Source organism: Gracilinanus agilis, chromosome 6 (assembly GCF_016433145.1).
Source record: "Gracilinanus agilis isolate LMUSP501 chromosome 6, AgileGrace, whole genome shotgun sequence".
Lineage (NCBI taxonomy): Eukaryota > Metazoa > Chordata > Mammalia > Didelphimorphia > Didelphidae > Gracilinanus > Gracilinanus agilis.
In genome coordinates, this window is record NC_058135.1 from 262,750,248 (window position 1) to 262,765,930 (window position 15,683).

The following is a 15,683-nucleotide window of genomic DNA, read 5'->3' on the forward strand; positions in this document are numbered from 1 at the left end:
ATGCCATACTTAACACTTTTATCGTTGAAGATGTTTAATAATTATACCTCTCATTCATTAGCAACTTTATTAAGATGTTTATGCCCATCCTTAAATGGCATCTAAAGTAGCTGTCAGTAACTATCCATGTGCTTGAGAAAGAAGTATTGGAGAGGACACGAAATAAACCAAGTTTCTTGGCCAAGGAGCACATACATTTGAAAGGAGATGGAAAACATAGGATAACCTCTCCTGTCCCTTAGCATCATTATGCTATTCCAGGAATACTGAGACCCATGTATGTGTCTGCAATGCATATTTCAACACAGAATAATATTTCTTTAATTTGGTTCTTGGAATGGACCAGTTATTCTGAAGGGCTCTTTGGTTTAGGGTGACAATGGATTAAAAACATTAAAAATAAAGTTAGGATATGAATACTGAGATTTATTGATGTAACAAAGAAGCAAAAGGATGTATAAGGAAGTGGGCAAGGAACATTTAGAGAGCAGGATTCCTTTTTGATCACATATCACCAGGTCTCCTACATAGTTCATTTACCTTGTTTAAAGAGAAAATTTTATTTCAGTAATTATGAATAATAAGAAGTGTTTCAAATATTGAAATGAATGAGTGACTTCACCAATGTCGCTTTTCTCTCCAACAAAAGAGATGTTTTCACATCAACAATTCTTTATGTTTTCTATCTCTTATCACTGTCCTCTTCCCTTCATTTCACCACATCTGGTCTTCTTTGCATTCTCTTGGTATTGTGAGGGTAGCAGTGAACCATATAATAGATATATGTTATTACTTTCTCTTGACACAGGAATGTTCTCTCTTCTTTTTCACTGAAATATTTATTTAGTACCATCTTTTATCCTAGTTCTTTCAAAAATCCTAATTCTCACTGGGTTGCCATATATTCATGCTTACTACAAGGATTTCCCTTGTCTTTTAGTCATTATTGAGTTTCAGTTCTTGAAATCGAGAACATACATATGTCCCCAAAAGGAGTAGGATGGTTATTGTTCAAACACTGGTCTCTGAAAAGAAAAGGGAAAAATGTACATGTAAAGATTTATATTTAATCTGCATTAGTAACATTTTTCTTTATCAATTTCTTAATTCTAGAAATCAAGAAATTATGATTTGTAAGATGTTTAAATTACTGAAGTATAAATGCTGACATTGAAAATTGGCTCTTGAATGTGGGTATAACCTGACTCCAGCACACTTTTCCCAACTATATAGCATTCAAATAAGAATAAAAAGATGACTCAGAAAAAAAGTTAGAATTTATTCCCCTTAGAAAGAGGTGATTCAAATTGATAAGCAGACACTGTGTTGTTATATGCCTATTCAATTTAGTTACTTTAGCCATACTAGTAAACCATTGCATGAGAGGAAGAATGATACAGTAGACAAGGAGTTCAGAAGACTTGATTTCCTATCCATTTCAGACATTTATTAGTTGTGTGACAGCAGAAAAATCATGGAACCTTTGTGGTAGGTGCTGAGATAATCTCTTGAATTAATTGATTAGGACACATACCTTATACAAGTGCTGCAGTTAAATGATAAGACCAGGACTGAATAAGTGTACAATTTATTTGGAAATAGAAAATATTTTCAATGATCCCAAGCTTATTACTTCCCCAAAGCCCATTTTTTCTAAAAAAGTATAAATGGATGGATAGATGAATAGTTAGATAGATAGATAGATAAGGTTAAAAAATAAATAAAAAAAGAAACAGATTCCAAGCACTCTCTCTCAGACACATATTGGCTATGTGAGCCTGGGCCAGTCATATTATCCTGTTTAGATAGATCACCATTTTTGGATTCAAGAAGGAAAACTCGAGTACAAATTTAGCTTCACACATTTACTAGATATATGATCCCAAGAAAGTCACTTAACTTCTGCATGCATCGGTTTCTTCATCTATAAAATAAGAGTAATAATAGTACTTAACTCACAGAGTTGTTTTGAGGATCAAACTAAATAACATTTTAAAATCCCACCTAAAAGTAAATTCTAGTTATTATTGTTGTTGCTATTGTTGTTAGAGGTGGTAGTGTTGTCAGTGGTGGTGTTGATGGTAGTGCTATTTCTCTGGTACTCCTAGGAAACTAAATGGTTAAGTTTTAGAATGGTAGATTGATATATCTAGAGAGATTTACTCCACTAGTATTTCATTAAAATGGAAGCCACATATTTGAAATTCATCTCCTTAAAAAAAGAAACAAATAGAAAATGACGATTAAAGAAAAAAATTTCTTATAATTATATAAATGTGAATAAGCAATGCACATTATTCAAGACACAATGAGAAGAAATTCTAAGGCATTCAAAGAATTGACAAACGTAACTGTAAATACATTTGTCAATTTCTGAAAAATAATCAAGAAATAAAAATCACTACAACAGAGAGGAAATAATGGTCTGTTTTTAAAATAGAATAAAATAAAGGGAAGAGAAAGAAATCATTAAAGTGGAGGTCAATGAGTTTGACATCAATTACTGGAAATATTTTATAAAATATTATATAAGTTATGATTCATCACCAATTGAAAGGGACTCAGCGTTGTTTATCAAGAAAATGTCTTTGATGGTCTAAATTCATTTCCCTTTTTTACAAGGTTAACAGACTACAATATTAGGAATATTCTGTAAGCACATTTTATCAATATTTCAATGAACATATGACAAAGTCTTTGATGCTCTTTTGGTGAGCAATAAGAATGGTTACAAGTTTGATAATATTTTTCTGTGGATTTATGAGTAATTGAAATGTTGACCCAAACTAGGACTATTAATTGCTCAACCTAGAATGAAAGTCTGGTGAAATTTGTCCTTGCCTTTGTTCTATTCAACATTTTCATCAATTACTTGGAAGAATATATTTGTTAAAAATAATCAATGATACCAGGCTTGGAAGTTTAGCAACATGCTGAATGATGGACACAGCAAAAACATATCAACAGATTAAATAGAAACAATATTAATGTTTAAATTTAACTAAAAATTGTTTAAAATGCTCTAATGGGGAGGATTCTGGGAAGATGGTGGCTTAGATGGAGCAAAACTTCAGAACTCCATACCTTTCCACACTGAGATGAAAAACAAAGTACTTCAAGGGGAAAGAAAAACAAATCTAAAAATAGGACAGAGCTGGGGGATCCTCCTGCTGGATAACTAAAGAGGTACAACAAAAAAGGCCTAAATTCTTAAACTGTTGTGTTTGAGGGTAAGGAAACAGGGGAATCCCAGGACTACACCCCCACATGCTGTGCTGAGTCTCTAGCAGCTCCTAGAATCTCTGGCCTGGCAAACGCACTGGTCAAGAGAGAGGGCCTTGCTGGCACAGGTGAGCCAGGCTCAGGGCATTGAACACAGATGTAGGGAGGTGGCTAGAGGAGAAAAACCAAGAGGCAATCCAAATACAGCAAAAAGTCTCCATATTCACCTACCCATCTTCTCTAGAGGTTTAGACCTCAGGGCACATCAACATCAAACTATACAAACCAAACTTGCCTAGACAAATCCCATCAATAGGACAGATCACAGGTCTTCAGAGGGCAAGAAAACTCCACCACCCCTCCCCATAAACTGCAGATAAAGAAGCTAAAAACTTCTGTCACCAGCTATGGAAGATCGTACATCAAAACTCATTAAAACCATCTGATTAACCTAATCTACCAGCAGAGCAGAGAAGGCACAGGAAAAAAAGAAGGAAAAATATGAGTAAAGCACAGAAAAAGAATAAAGAAATTACAATTGACAGCTTCTTTCCAGGAAGGGAACTAAGAGCAAATGAAATAGAAGAAGATTAAGGAACTCCAAGCAAAACCAAAGAAATCCCAGTAAATTGGACACAGGCTTTGGAAGATCTCAAAATTCAATTAACTCAAGAACTTAAAAAACAATTAACAGAGGCTGAAGAAAATTGGAAAAAAGGAAATATATGAATTAAAACAGAATAGTGACTTGAAAAACAAAATTGACCAGCTGTAAAATGAGGCAAAAAAGGTGAAAGAAGCCCTACAAAAATAATCAAACCAGAAGGAGAAGGATGACCAAAAAGCCAGGGGTGAAATTCAATTTTTAAAAATTATAATTCAACAATTAGAAGCAAATGACTTGACAGGGCAGCAAGAATATATTTAAAAAACCAAAAGAATGAAAAAATTTGAGGAAAATATGAAACACCTCATTACCAAAACCTCAGATCTTGAAAACAGATCTCAGAGAGATAATTTAAGAGTTATTGGACTACCAGAACAAAATGACAAAAGAAAAAGTCTGGACAACATCCTACAGGAAATTATACAAGAAAACTGCCATGACATCCTGAAAGAAGAAAGAAAAATGGAAATTTAAAGAATTCACAGATTACCTCCTACATTTAAGCTACAACTGACAACTCCCAGGAATATTATAGCCAAATTAAATAACTACCAAACCAAGGGAAAAAATATTACAAGGTTCTAAGAAGTCATTCAGAAACCAGGGAACCACAGTTAGGATAACACAGAATCTGGCTGCATCTACCCAGAAGGACATGAAGGCATGGGATATAATATTCCAGAAAGTGAGGAAACTGGGTCTACAACTAAGAATCAACTTCCTAGCAAAAGTGACTATATTCTTGCAGGGGAAAGTATGGTCATTTTAAAAAAAATGAAGACTTCCAAGCATACATAAAAAAACAGTCTTAAACAAAGAATTTGCTGCCCTAACACAGAACTCAAGAGAATCACCAAAAGGTAATTAAGAGAGGGGAAAAAAACACCATAACCTGTTCTTCAAGGGACCTAATATGTTCAAATGATTTGTATCCCTATAACATGATATTGATTACTATTAAAAATTGTGATTATCATCAGGGTAGCTAGAAGAAGTATACTTATAGGGAAGAGTGACAAACTGTATAGGATGAAATGTTAAGATGTGTGTGTGTGTGTGTGTATAAAGACATATAAAACTAGAGTTAAAAAAGAAGATAATATTATGAGAAATAGGAAAAGAGACAAATGGAGTAAAATTTATATTCCATAAAGAAGCACCTGTTGGGAACAAGAAATAAGATCTATAAAATGGAAGGGTAAAGAGGTTGGAGACAAAAAAATACCTTATTCTTATCTGCATTGAAATTAACTCAACTAAGAAAGAACAATCAGATCCCCTACAGCAGAGAATTGATTTGTGTCCTATAGAGAAGTAGAAGGGTTACATACAGACTGGTGGGGAGGGAGGTAATACTAAGGAGGGAGACTATAGGTGATAGCTTAAAAAAGGAAAGCTATCTAAAGGAAAATAAGGTGGGAAAAAGAAGGGAGGAGGGAAAAAGGGAAGTACAAAAAGTGAGGGGATTACGGGAACTGATTAAAAACAAAACACCGGTATAGAAGGAAATAGTGAAAAAAGAAAGGGCTGGAAAAGGAGAGAGAATCAAATACACAGTTGATAATTATAACTCTGAATGTGAATGGAATGAACTTGCCCATAAAACAGAAGCAAATAACAGAGTGGATTACAAACCAAAAACCTACCATATGTTGTCTACAAGAAACACACAGGAGAAAGACAGACATACATAGAGTAAAAATGAAAGGATGGAGCAAAATCTATTGGGCTTCAAATGAGAAAAAGAAGACAGGGTTTGCTATCATGATCTCTGACAGAGCCAAAGTAAAAATAGATGAGGGAGATAGGGAAGGTAAATACATCCTAATAAAAGGCAGTATAAACAATGAAGAAATATCAGTACTCAACATGTATGCACCAAACAGTATAACTTCCCAATTTCTAAAGGAGAAGCTAGTGGAATTCAAAGATGAAATACATACCAAAACTGTACTAGTGGGGAACCTCAACATTCCCTTGTCAGATCTAGATAAATCAAACCAAAAAATAAATAAAAAAGAGATAAGAGGGTGAATGAAACCCTAGAAAAATTAGAGTTAATAGATATATGGAGAAAAATAAATAAGGACAAAAAGGAATACCCCTTCTTTTTAGCAGCATATGGAACATTCACAAAGATAGACCATATAATAGGACATAGAAACATGGCAAACAAATGCAAAAAAGCAGGAATAATAAATGCAACCTTATCATATTATAAAGCAATAAAAATTGTTGTTAGTAAGAATACATGGAGGGTCAAACCAAAAATGAATTGGAAATTAAATAATCTGATTCTCCAAAATAAGTTAGTAAAATAACAGATCATAGGAACAATTAATAATGTCATTGAAGACAATGACAATGATGAGACCTCATACAAAACCCTATGGGATCCGGCCAAAGCAGTTCTAAGGGGAAAATTTATATCATGGGGTGCATATATTAAAAAATTAGGGAGGACAGAGAATAATGAATTGGGCATGAAACTGAAAAAATTAGAAAGCAAAAAAATTAAAAATCCCCAGATGAAAACTAAATTAGAACTACTAAAAATCATAGGAGAAATTACCAAATCAAAAGTAAAAGAACTATTGAATTAATGAATAAGACTAGAAGCTGATATTTTGAAAAAAACAGGTAAAATAGACAAAGTACTGGTAAATCTAATTAAAAAAGGAAAGAATAAAACCAAATGAACAGTATCAAAGATGAAAAGTGAGGCTTCACCTCTAATGAAGAGGAAATTAAGGCAATCATTGAAAAATTATTTTGTCCAATTATATGGCAATAAATATAGCAATCTAGGTGATATAGATGAATATTTACAAAAATACAAATTGCCTAGATTAACAGCAGAAGAAATAGAATATTTAAATAATTCCATATCAGAAAAAGAAATTGAACAAGCCATCAAAGAAATCCCTAAGAAAAATTCCCAGGGCCTGATGGATTCACAAGTGAATTCTATCAAAAATTCAAAGAACAACTAATCCCAATACTATACAAATTATTTGACATGCTAAGCAAAGAAGGAGTCTTATCAAATTCCTATTATGACACAAATATGGTACTAATTCCAAAGCCAGGCAGACCAAAAACAGTGATAGAAAACTACAGACCAACCTCTCTAATGAACATAGATGCAAAAATATTAAATAGAATACTAGCAAAAACACTCCAGAAAGTGATCAAGAGGATTATCCAACATGATCAGGTGGGATTTATACCAGGAAAGCAAGGATGGTTCAACATTAGGAAAACCATCCACATAATTGACCATATCAACAATCTAACAAACAAAAATCACATGATTATCTCAAAAGATGCTGAAAAAAACCTTTGACAAAATACAGCACACATTCCTATTTAAAACACTAGAAAGTATAGGAATAGAAGGACCTTTGCTAAAAATAATAAATAGTATACATCTAAAACCATCAACAAGCATCATATGCATTGTGGATAAATTAGAAGCCTTCCCAATAAGATCAGGAGTGAAACAAGGATGCCCATTATCACCTCTATTATTAATCATTGTACTAGAAACACTAGCTGTACCAATTAGAAAAGAAAAATAAATTGAAGATATTAAAATAGGCAATGAGGAGACTAAGCTATCACTCTTTGAAGATTGATATGATAGTCTACTTAAAAAATTCTAGAGAATCAAATAAAAAGCTAATAGAAATAACCAACAATTTTAGTAAATTTACAGGATACAAAATAAATGAACATAAATCATCAGCATTTCTATATGTTTTAGAGACATCATAGCAGTGAAACACCATTTAAAATGACCCTACAAAGCATAAAATACTTAGGAATCTACCAAAACAAACACTGGAATTATACAAACACAACTACAAAACACTTTCCAAACAATTAAAATTAGATCTAAACAATTGGAAAAACATTGATTGCTCATGGGTAGGATGAGCAAACATAATGAAAACAACTATTCTACCCAAATTAATTTACTTATTTATAAAAATGCCAAGAAACTTTTTTATAGAATTATAATAAAATAAAAGTTCATTTGGAAGAACAAAAGATCAAGAATATGAAGGGAAATAATGAAAAAAAAAACATGAAGGAAGGTGGCCTAGCACTACCAGATATCAAACTATACTATAAAGCAGCTGTGATCCAAACAATATGGTACTGGCTAAGAGACAGAAGGTAGGATCAGTGGAATGGACTTGGAGTAAGTGATGTCAGCAACACAGCCTATGATAAACCCAAAGAGCCCAAATTTGGGGACAAAAATCCACTATTTGACAAAAACTGCTGGGAAAATTGGAAAACAATATGGGAGAGATGAGGCTTAGATCAGTGATTCCCAAAGTGGGCACTACCGTCCCCTGGTGCTTGCTCAAGTGAGACAGAAGGCGATGATGGCCACAGGTGCATTTATCTTTCCTATTAATTGATATTAAAATTTTTAAAAATTAATTTCCAGGGGCAGCTGGGTAGCTCAGTGGAGTGAGAGTCAGGCCTAGAGACAGGAGGTCCTAGGTTCAAACCTGGCCTCAGCCACTTCCCAGCTGTGTGACCCTGGGCAAGTCACTTGATCCCCATTGCCCACCCTTACCAATCTTCCACCTATGAGACAATACACCGAAGTACAAGGGTTTAAAAAAAAAGAAAAAGAAAAAAAATTAATTTCCAGGGGGCTAAGTAATATTTTTTCTGGAAAGGGGGAGGTAGGCCAAAAATGTCTGGGAATCACTGGTTTATATCAACATCTCACACCCTATACCAAGAAAAATTCAGAATAGCAGAATGACTTGAATTTAAAGAAGGAAACTATAAGAAAATTAGGTGAAACCAGATCTCTGTCAGATCTCTTGGAAAGAAAATTTTTAAAACCAAACAAGATTTAGAAAAAAATTATAAAATGTAAAAGAAATAATTTAGATTATATTAAATTAAAATGGTGTCATGTAAACAAAACAATGCAAACAAAATCAGAAGGGAAACAACAAATTGGGAAAAATCTTTATCATAAAAAAACTCTGAGAGAGGTCTAATTACTCAAATATACAAGGAGCTAAATCAATTGTAACAAAAAAATCAAGCCATTCCCCAATGGATAAATGGGCAATGGACATGAATAGGCAGCTTTCAGAAAAAGAATTCAAAACTATCAATAAGCACGTGAAAAAGTGCTCTCAATCTCTAATAATTAGAAAAATGCCAATCAAAATAACTCTGAGGTATCACCTCACATCCAGCAGATTGGCTAAAATAATAGAAGGGCAGAGAAATGAATGTTGGAGTGATGTGGCAAAATTGGGACATTAATGCATTGCTGGTGGAGTTGTGAATTGATCCAATCATTCTGGGTGACAATTTCAAACTATGCCCAAAGAGCGCTAAAAGACTGCCTACCCTTTGATCCAGCCATACCATTGTTGGGTTTGTATCCCAAAGATATTATAGATAAAAAGACATTTACAAAAATATTTATAGCCAAGCTCTTCGTCTGGCAAAAATCTGGAAAATAAGGGGATGCTCTTCAATTGGGGAATGGCTGCACAAATTGTGGCATATGCTGGTGATGTGCTCAATGAAATAATAAACTAGAGGAATTCCATGTTAACTGGAAAGACCTCCAGGAATTGAAGCAGTGTGAAAGTAGCGGAACCAGGAGAACATTGTACACAGAGGCTGATATACTGTGATAAATCGAATGTAATGGACTTCTGTCCTGGCAGCAATTCAATGACCCAGGACAATTCTGAGGGATTTATGGAAAAGAACGCTACCCGCATTCAGAGGAAGAACTACAGGAGTGGAAACACAGAAGAAAAACAACCACTTGAACACATGGGTTGTTGTGGACATGATTGGGGATGTAGACTCTAAACAACTGCACCAATGCAACTATCATTAATATAGAAATAAGTCTTGATTGATGACACATGAAGAAGCCAGTGGAAATGTGTGTTGGCTATAGGGGGTTAGAGAATAAGAACATGAATCATGTAACCATGGAAAATTTTTTTTGAAATAATAAAAATTAAAAAATAATAATGTTCCCATCAAGTATAAAAATTACAATTCCAATATGAGACAAGTATGTCAATCAATAAAAATAATTTTTAGCACATAATATGTGTCAAGCAGTGTCCTAAGCGTTTGAAATGCAGAGAAAGGTAGAAATATCCCCTGCCCTTGAAGACTTCACATTTTAATGGGGAAGATAATAAGAAAACAACCATATATAGACTAGGTACATTTAGGATGAATTGAAAATATATACTCAAAATAACAGAAATATCAAAGTAAAAATATTCATGGCTAATTTCATAAAGCAATGCCTCAGGAGAAAATATCTAGAGGATTTTACATATTTAATATTAATATGAGTTGATAATATGGAAATAAAGTTAAAATATAGATTTGATTTTCAAGTACATCAGCAAATTACATAAGGAATATTATTTAGAATCTGAAGGATAAGAGTCCTCTGATACTCTGGACTTATTAGATCACATCATGCAAAGCCAGAAATGTCTTTTTGAGTCATATGGCATCTTGACAAAAGTAGGGTCAAATACACATGAGGTTTTGTTTATTGAAATGCATAATAAATTCAGATGTAACTTTCAAAGATCTTCTAAATGTATTATCCTTTCTGGCTTTATCTATATTTTCTTGTGGGCATTTTCTTAAAAATAAATCATTATTTTCTTTGTCTTCCCATTTTTTCTCCCTAGTCCTAGTTATGATCTTTTTCCAATTGCTCTTAAATTTATTTTTTTAATTATTTTTTTTATTTTGAATGTTTTCTCCTAGTCACATATTTAATGTTCTTTCCATCTCCCCAATACTCCCTAACCCCCCTTAGCCAAGGAACAATTCCACTGGGTTTTACATGTATCATTGATCAAGATCTAATTCCATATTATTGATCGTTGGGCTAGAGTTTTCATTTGGTGTCTACATCCCCAATAATATTCCCAACAGCCCTTGTGTTTAAGCAGTTGTTTTTCTTCTGTGTTTCTCCTCCCACAATTCTTCCTCTGAATGTGGCTAGTTTTCTTTCTTATAAGTCCCTCAGCCTTGCTCAGGATCCTTGCATTGCTGCTAGTATAAAAGTCTGTTTTGTTCAATTGCACCAGTGTATCAGTCTCTGTGTACAATGTTCTCCTGGATCTGCTCCTTTCACTCTGCATCAATTCCTGAAAGTCATTCCAGTTCACGTGGAATTCCTCCAGTTCTTTATTCCTTTGAGCACAATAGTATTCCATCACCAACAGATAACATAATTTGTTCAGCCATTCCCCAATTGAAGGACATATGGTAGGATTTTGGTTTCTAATCCACTCTGCTATTTGCTTCTGTTTTATGAGAGAGTTCATCCCATTCACATTCAGAGTTATAATTATAAGTTGTGCATTCTCTGACATTTTCGTATCCTCCCCTATTCCTATCCCTTCTCCTTAAACTATTTCCTTTTAAACCAGTGGTTTTCTATTAAGACCCTATCCCTTGTCCCCTCCCTTGACCAACTTCCCTTTCTACCCCCTCCCTTATTATTCCCCTCTTTTTGCTTTTAAAGGACTAATGAATTCCCTCCCCCTTCTTCTCCCCTCCCTCTTTCTGACCTCTCCACTCCCCTGCTCTTCTTGGTTTATCCCTTCTGACTTTCTCAGTAGGGTTAGATAAGAGTTTTATATCCCCATGGATAGTATAACTACTCTTCCCTCTCCAGGTTGATTACACTGAGAGTAAGGTTTAAATATTACCTCTTAATGCTCTCTTCCTCTCATTCTTATAATAGTATTTGTCCCCTCTCCTTCCCATGCCCTCTTTGTGTGTAATATAATATCCTATTTTTCTTATTCACTCAAGTTTCTCTTGGTGTCCCCTACTATTCACCCCCCTCTTTCCCACCCCCCATATCATCTTAGACCATTTAGTATTCCACCCTCTCCCTGTGAATTATTCTTCTGATTACTATAATAGTGAATACTATAATGGTGAATAGAGTTCACTACTGAGAATTATACACAGCCTTTCTCCACATAGGAATACAGATAATTAGATCTTACTGAGGCCCTTAAAAAGGCAAATTTAAAAGTTATGAGTTTTCTTTCTTTCCCCTCTGTTTCTTATTTACCTTTTCATGTTTCTCTCGATTTTTGTGGTTGGATATCAAACTTTACATTTATCCCTGGTCTTTTCTGTGCAAATACCTGGAATTCTTCAATTTTGTTGAATGCCCATACTTTCCCCTGGAAGTATATAGTCAATTTTGATGGGTAGTTGATCCGTGGTTGCAGGCCCAGCTCTCTTGCCTTTCTGAATATCATATTACAAGCCTTGAAGTCTTTTAGCATGAAGGCTACCAGATCCTGTGTGATCCTGATTGGTGCTCCTTGATATTTGAATTGTCTCTTTCTGGCTTCTTGTAAAATTTTTTCTTTTACTTGGAAGCTCTTAAATTTGGCAATTATATTCCTGGGCATTATCTTTTCTGGGTACAGTGTAGAGGGTGATCTATGGATCCTTTCAATGTTTATATTGCCCTCTTGTTGTAGGACTTCAGGGTGATTTTGCTGAATAATTTCTTTTAGTATGGAGTCCAGGTCTCTATTAATTTCTGTTTTTTCTGGAAGACCAATGATTCTCAAATTGTCTCTTCTAGCCTGGTTTTCTTGGTCTTGGTCTGTCACTTTCTCATTGAGATATTTCATGTTTCCTTCTATTTTTTCAGTCTTTTGACTTTGTTTTATTTGTTCTTGTTGTCTTGAGAGGTCATTAGCTTCTAATTGCTCAATTCTAGCCTTTAGGGACTGGTTTTTGGCTATAATCTTTTGGTTTTCGGTATGATCTTTTGGTTTTCGCTAATGATCTTTTGGTTTTTGGCTATGATTTTTTGGTTTTCCTTTTCAGTCTGGTCATTTCTGGTGTTCACTTTGCTTATCAGTTCATTTGATTTCTGAACCTCACTTTCCAATTGCAAAATTCTGCCTTTTAAACTGTTATTTTCTTGCCTGATTTCCTTTTGAGCTATTTCCCATTTCTCTAACCAAATCTTTTCCATCCTTCTCGTCATCTCAGTTTTGAACTTTTCAAGAGCTTGTGACCAGTTTTCATTATTATTTTAGAAGGGTCCAGATGCTTGTTTGTTCTCCCCCTCTATTTGCTCGGTCTTCTGGATTTTCTCTCTGTAAAAGTTGTCGAGTGTTAAAGATTTCTTTTTCTTGTTAATCTTTCTCGTCTGAGCTTCCTGATTCTGGGTAGCCATTGTTATCCCAGCAGCTTCTCAGCTTTATCCTCACGCTCAGGGTCTGTCTGCGATCTTTTGGGTCCTGAGGTCTGAGTTATGGTTTTTCTCAAGGTCAAGCCCCCTGATGGACCCCCTTGCTTGGTCCTCTGCTGGAGGTTCCTTTACAAGCCTCAGGGCACTGCTTCCACAGTCGTAGACCCGTCTGTACTGGTTCCCCACTCAGGGTTTCAGAGCCTTCACTCACTCGCGTGCCTGTGTCCGCCTGCACCTGCGCCCGCGCTCTGTGCCCTGCCCTCTGCGCCTGCACTCAGAGTCCGTGTGTGTTCTTTAGCTTTTTGGGCTCCTAAATCTTGCTGCTCTCAGGAAGAGGCCCTGGAGCTGCCAATGACTCAATGGGTGCCCCAAATTTGCTCTATTTCTTTTTAGCTGGCTTTGGCATTATAGGTGCTCTGTGTGGAGGGGGTGGGGGGTGGGGTGGTTGCTCAGCCCACGATTTATTGAGAGCTGTTTCACCCCTTTATAGCATGTAAATGTCCCAATTCCACGTACCTTCCACACTGTGCCCTGTTGTGGGGTCCCTCCGTCCAACTGGGTTTGTTTTTATGTCTCTTTGAGCCATCTTAACCCGGAAACCATGATATATCTTAACCCGGAAACCATGATATATCCCTTGATATTCTTGATATTTTGTTCTTCCAAATGAATTTTGTTATAGTTTTTTTTTCTAATTCAGTAAAAACATTTTTGGTGGTTTGATAGGTATAGCACTAAATAAGTAAATTAATTTGGGTAGGATGGTCTTTTTTTTATTATGTTAGCCATCCTACCCATGAGCAATCAATGATTTTCCATTCTTAAATTTAAACAAAGAAGAAGCAAAAACAAAATAAAAAGTAACTTGATAAAATAATAACAAATAAATCAAATTGCAATTTAAAAAATTAATTTAAATATTATTACTTATTAATTAAATAGTAAGTAAATTAAATAGTAAATTACATAATAAATAATTTGTGCCAGGCACTAGGCTAAAAGCTAAATGCTTCACAATTATTATCTCATCTGATTCTCACAATAACTCTGGAAATTAGCTATTATTATTATCCCCATTTTATATGTAAGGAAACAGTGGAGGAAAAGATGAAATAATTTCCTTAGGGTCACAGAGCTAGTAAATGTCTGAATTCATATTTGAACTGATGTCTTCCTGACTCCACTTGGCTTTTTCAATCTGAATAAGGAAAGAAAATCATTTCTGGTGTTGTTCGTGTCAGCAAATTAATGATTTCTGCTACACCTCACATCCATCATCTGTCAGCAAATTCTTCATTTTCATCACTGGTAATCTTCCCCAAATTATTCTCCTCTCCTTTCTCAAGGAGTCCAGCAACTTGTGCACAAATTCTTTCTCCAAATCCCAAATAGTATCCTTTTATTTAAAGACTTTGATATACATTTTGATATGTCTTCAAATATACTTGCATTCCAGATTATCAACCTCTTTACTTATCATAACCAGTAAATGAATCCTACCTCAGCTACCCATAGGATGGTCATTCCCTTGATGTCTTCAACACCTAAAAAAATCTAAAAACACTTTCATAATACAGAATTCTTAAATTCCTTTATATTGTCATATCTTCCAATGCTACCATTTACCCTTCTTTTCCACTACTTTGAAATCTAAATCCTTGGTGAACTTTAATAACTAATCCCACTCTGCTTTCCAAGAACATCAACACTTAGTTGCCTCATTTCTTAACTTACCCTCAAAGAATTTACATTCACTCTGGAAAAACAAAAACAAAAACTATAGAATGAGTAGGATTATCAAAAAGTTTGGTATAAAAATAATGAAATAATAATTAAAAATACAAAGTATATCAAAACATTACTACCAAATCACTTCAATCTTTTACTTTGTATGCTGAAGGCACTCTTCTTTTTTTAATTTACATTGTCTATGTGGACATACTTTTAATATGAAAGTCCTGAAACAACAGATGTGTTTCTAATTGCTTCCTTAAAATGAAATGTTTTTATTCTGCTTTCACAGCAGTGGAATACAGGAAATATCCTTCAGCAAAGGGCACCAGCTGCAAAACAATAAAAAGAGCTTTAAACGTTTATCCAGTGATTGGCGGTTCGCTTGCCCCTTTAGACTTCATAAAGTTCACATTTATTAGTGCAAAATGTAAAAAGGAAGTTTCATCATTTTATGTCCACTTGAAAATAATTTGAACAAACACTTAGGAACCATACCTTGTTTTCCTGGAAACACTTTTTATTTTATTTTATTTTATGGTTAATCTTTTCAACCTTGCATTAAAAGGAGGACAATTTATTCTTTGAATTCTCAGCATGAAGATAGATTTTATCTTCAGTAAAGGCCCATTTTCTAAGTAGAAGTTGAGGAGGCAACTCAGAATTCTGGCTTTTTCTAATCTCTGTACAACTGGACTACTACTAGTCTTGCACTCAATTTTGGAGAATTTTAGTTGCTTTTGGGAATAATATTTTTAATGGTAGTAATTATCCTCACATAATAAA